This window comes from Carettochelys insculpta, unplaced genomic scaffold (assembly GCF_033958435.1).
Source record: "Carettochelys insculpta isolate YL-2023 unplaced genomic scaffold, ASM3395843v1 scaffold_0048, whole genome shotgun sequence".
Lineage (NCBI taxonomy): Eukaryota > Metazoa > Chordata > Testudines > Carettochelyidae > Carettochelys > Carettochelys insculpta.
The window spans coordinates 145001-150000 of record NW_027439085.1 but is presented as its reverse complement, the minus strand read 5'-3'; the positions used below and the strand labels follow the sequence as shown (position 1 = coordinate 150000).

Genomic DNA, 5000 nt, shown 5'->3' with positions numbered 1-5000 from the left:
CTAAAGCGACCGAGGTTGACCTGGTGCCCGGGGAGCGAATCTGACACCAGGTCAACCTCTGCTAAAGCGCCAGAGGTTGACCTGGTGCCCGGGGAGCGAATCGGACACCAGGTCAACCTCTGCTAAAGCGGCCGGGGTTGACCTGCTGTCCCTGCCGGACTTAGAAAATTTTTCTCTCCAGCCTGGGACCGGGGTTGACCTGTTGTCCCTGCCGGACTTAGAAAATTTTTCTCTCCCGCCTGGGACCGGGGTTGACCTGTTGTCCCTGCCGGACTTGGAGCCCGAGGAGGGGATCGGCCACCAGGTAAACCTCCGCTGAAAGCGGCCACGGTTTACCTGGTGCCCGGGGAGCGAATCGGACACCAGGTCAACCTCAGCTGAAGCGGCCGGGGTTGACCTGCTGTCCCTGCCGGACTTGGAAAATTTTTCTCTCCAGCCTGGGACCGGGGTTGACCTGTTGTCCCTGCCGGACTTAGAAATTTTTTCTCTCCCCGCCTGGGACCGGGGTTGACCTGCTGTCCCTGCCGGACTTGGAGCCCGAGGAGGGAATCGGCCACCAGGTCAACCTCCGCTGAAAGCGGCCACGGTTTACCTGGTGCCCGGGGAGCGAATCGGACACCAGGTCAACCTCTGCTAAAGCGACCGAGGTTGACCTGGTGCCCGGGGAGCGAATCTGACACCAGGTCAACCTCTGCTAAAGCGCCAGAGGTTGACCTGGTGCCCGGGGAGCGAATCGGACACCAGGTCAACCTCTGCTAAAGCGGCCGGGGTTGACCTGCTGTCCCTGCCGGACTTAGAAAATTTTTCTCTCCAGCCTGGGACCGGGGTTGACCTGCTGTCCCTGCCGGACTTAGAAAATTTTTCTCTGCCGCCTGGGACCGGGGTTGACCTGTTGTCCCTGCCGGACTTAGAAAATTTTTCTCTCCCGCCTGGGACCGGGGTTGACCTGTTGTCCCTGCCGGACTTAGAAATTTTTTCTCTGCCGCCTGGGACCGGGGTTGACCTGTTGTCCCTGCCGGACTTAGAAATTTTTTCTCTCCAGCCTGGGACCGGGGTTGACCTGTTGTCCCTGCCGGACTTAGAAAATTTTTCTCTCCAGCCCGGGACCGGGGTTGACCTGTTGTCCCTGCCGGACTTAGAAATTTTTTCTCTCCCGCCTGGGACCGGGGTTGACCTGTTGTCCCTGCCGGACTTAGAAATTTTTTCTCTCCAGCCTGGGACCGGGGTTGACCTGTTGTCCCTGCCGGACTTAGAAATTTTTTCTCTGCCGCCTGGGACCGGGGTTGACCTGTTGTCCCTGCCGGACTTAGAAAATTTTTCTCTGCCGCCTGGGACCGGGGTTGACCTGTTGTCCCTGCCGGACTTAGAAAATTTTTCTCTCCCGCCTGGGACCGGGGTTGACCTGTTGTCCCTGCCGGACTTAGAAAATTTTTCTCTCCCGCCTGGGACCGGGGTTGACCTGTTGTCCCTGCCGGACTTAGAAATTTTTTCTCTGCCGCCTGGGACCGGGGTTGACCTGTTGTCCCTGCCGGACTTAGAAATTTTTTCTCTGCCGCCTGGGACCGGGGTTGACCTGTTGTCCCTGCCGGACTTAGAAATTTTTTCTCTGCCGCCTGGGACCGGGGTTGACCTGTTGTCCCTGCCGGACTTAGAAATTTTTTCTCTCCAGCCTGGGACCGGGGTTGACCTGTTGTCCCTGCCGGACTTAGAAATTTTTTCTCTCCCGCCCGGTACCGGGGTTGACCTGTTGTCCCTGCCGGACTTAGAAATTTTTTCTCTGCCGCCTGGGACCGGGGTTGACCTGTTGTCCCTGCCGGACTTAGAAAATTTTTCTCTCCCGCCTGGGACCGGGGTTGACCTGTTGTCCCTGCCGGACTTAGAAATTTTTTCTCTGCCGCCTGGGACCGGGGTTGACCTGTTGTCCCTGCCGGACTTAGAAAATTTTTCTCTCCCGCCCGGGACCGGGGTTGACCTGTTGTCCCTGCCGGACTTAGAAATTTTTTCTCTGCCGCCTGGGACCGGGGTTGACCTGTTGTCCCTGCCGGACTTAGAAATTTTTTCTCTGCCGCCTGGGACCGGGGTTGACCTGTTGTCCCTGCCGGACTTAGAAAATTTTTCTCTGCCGCCTGGGACCGGGGTTGACCTGTTGTCCCTGCCGGACTTAGAAAATTTTTCTCTCCCGCTCGGAACCGGGGTTGACCTGTTGTCCCTGCCGGACTTAGAAAATTTTTCTCTCCCGCCTGGGACCGGGGTTGACCTGTTGTCCCTGCCGGACTTGGAGCCCCAGGAGGGGATCGGCCACCAGGTCAACCTCCGCTGAAAGCGGCCACGGTTTACCTGGTGCCCGGGGAGCGAATCGGACACCAGGTCAACCTCAGCTGAAGCGGCCGGGGTTGACCTGCTGTCCCTGCCGGACTTAGAAAATTTTTCTCTCCAGCCTGGGACCGGGGTTGACCTGTTGTCCCTGCCGGACTTTGAAATTTTTTCTCTCCCCGCCTGGGACCGGGGTTGACCTGCTGTCCCTGCCGGACTTGGAGCCCGAGGAGGGAATCGGCCACCAGGTCAACCTCCGCTGAAAGCGCCCACGGTTTACCTGGTGCCCGGGGAGCGAATCGGACACCAGGTCAACCTCTGCTAAAGCGCCCGAGGTTGACCTGGTGCCCGGGGAGCGAATCTGACACCAGGTCAACCTCTGCTAAAGCGCCAGAGGTTGACCTGGTGCCCGGGGAGCGAATCGGACACCAGGTCAACCTCTGCTAAAGCGGCCGGGGTTGACCTGCTGTCCCTGCCGGACTTAGAAAATTTTTCTCTCCAGCCTGGGACCGGGGTTGACCTGTTGTCCCTGCCGGACTTGGAGCCCGAGGAGGGGATCGGCCACCAGGTCAACCTCCGCTGAAAGCGGCCACGGTTTACCTGGTGCCCGGGGAGCGAATCGGACACCAGGTCAACCTCTGCTAAAGCGGCCGGGGTTGACCTGCTGTCCCTGCCGGACTTGGAGCCCGAGGAGGGGATCGGCCACCAGGTCAACCTCCGCTGAAAGCGGCCACGGTTTACCTGGTGCCCGGGGAGCGAATCGGACACCAGGTCAACCTCTGCTAAAGCGGCCGGGGTTGACCTGCTGTCCCTGCCGGACTTGGAGCCCCAGGAGGGGATCGGCCACCAGGTCAACCTCCGCTGAAAGCGGCCACGGTTTACCTGGTGCCCGGGGAGCGAATCGGACACCAGGTCAACCTCTGCTAAAGCGGCCGGGGTTCACCTGCTGTCCCTGCCGGACTTGGAGCCCGAGGAGGGGATCGGCCACCAGGTCAACCTCCGCTGAAAGCGGCCACGGTTTACCTGGTGCCCGGGGAGCGAATCGGACACCAGGTCAACCTCTGCTAAAGCGGCCGGGGTTGACCTGCTGTCCCTGCCGGACTTGGAGCCCCAGGAGGGGATCGGCCACCAGGTCAACCTCCGCTGAAAGCGGCCACGGTTTACCTGGTGCCCGGGGAGCGAATCGGACACCAGGTCAACCTCCGCTAAAGCGCCCGAGGTTGACCTGGTGCCCGGGGAGCGAATCGGACACCAGGTCAACCTCTGCTACGGCGGCCGGGGTTGACCTGCTGTCCCTGCCGGACTTGGAAAATTTCTCTCCCCGCCTCGGACCGGGGTTGACCTGCTGTCCCTACCGGACTTAGAACATTTTTCTCTCCCCGCCCCGGCCCGGGGGTTAACCTCGGGGCGCACAGCTTCCCGGGTCTGACGTGCACGTCCTGTCACCTCCCGGGCCCGGCGTCCTCGTCCTCCCTTCCCCTTGGGCCGGCTCGGAGGAAGTTTTCCCTCGGCCCGGCCTCCGGGTTAATTGTTTGGGCCCGGCTGACTGAGGCCAGGCTGCTGACGCTAAAGCCCGGGGAGGCGGGGGCCTACGGCCATACCGGACCGAATGCCCCCGATCTCGTCCGATCTCGGAAGGTAAACCGTCCCGGGCCTGGCTAGTACCTGGATGGGTGACCGCCTGGGAATCCCAGGTGCCGTAGGCAGCTTTTGGCCCCAGCGGGGGTAGAGCGGGGCGTGTGTCTGCCGTGCGGGAGCAGGGAAGCCGTGAGGCCAAGGCGGCGCGACGGTCCTGGGGGGCGCTGAGGCCTTTCCCTCTGCCTGCCTGCGTGTCGGGGGCGGGGGGGCGGGCGAGGAAGCTTAGGCCCTCACCCGGTGCGGTGCGATGGCTTGGGTCGGGTCGGGGAGAGGGAAGAAAGCGTGTGTGGAGCGTTGGTGGGGCAGGTGTGTGTGTGGGAGTGCTGGGTGGGGCAGGCCGTTGAGGCGGTGGCGGTGGTGGTGTTTTTGGTGGGAGTGAGTTGGGGTCAGGTGGGTGTGGGGTCCCCCCCAGGGGGGGTGGATGGTCTGAGGGTTAAGGCTTGGAACGTGCGTCTTGGGGGACCGTGGGTGGAGGTTGTTGAGAGCGGGGAAGGCCCTGGGTCTCGGTTGTGGACTATTAAGCCCGGTGGAGGGGGACCGTGGGTGGAGGTTGTTGAGAGCGGGGAAGGCCCTGGGTCTCGCTTGTGGACTATTAAGCCCGGTGGAGGGGGACCGTGGGTGGAGGTTGTTGAGAGCGGGGAAGGCCCTGGGTCCCGGTTGTGGACTATTAAGCCCGGTGGAGGGGGACCGTGGGTGGAGGTTGTTGAGAGCGGGGAAGGCCCTGGGTCCCGGTTGTGGACTATTAAGCCCGGTGGAGGGGGACCGTGGGTGGAGGTTGTTGAGAGCGGGGAAGGCCCTGGGTCTCGGTTGTGGACTATTAAGCCCGGTGGAGGGGGACCGTGGGTGGAGGTTGTTGAGAGCGGGGAAGGCCCTGGGTCCCGGTTGTGGACTATTAAGCCCGGTGGAGGTGTTGCGTACGGTGGATGTAAGGGGGAGGGCGTATGAAGTGACCGAGGAGTGGGCAAGGAAACGGGGGGAAAAATTTGGAGGCGAAGGCGGCCGAAAAAGGGTGCGGTTGACCTGGTGCCCGGGGAGCGAATGGGCCACCA

The 5000-nt window shown here is 62.0% G+C and overlaps 1 non-coding gene across 1 annotated transcript; it reads left to right on the top strand.

Moving 5' to 3' along the window:
- Nucleotides 1–3900: 3900 nt before the first annotated feature.
- Nucleotides 3901–4019, top strand: LOC142006290 (5S ribosomal RNA). Its single transcript, XR_012643395.1, has one exon. It is a non-coding gene; the product is annotated as a 5S ribosomal RNA (ribosomal RNA).
- Nucleotides 4020–5000: the final 981 nt, after the last annotated feature.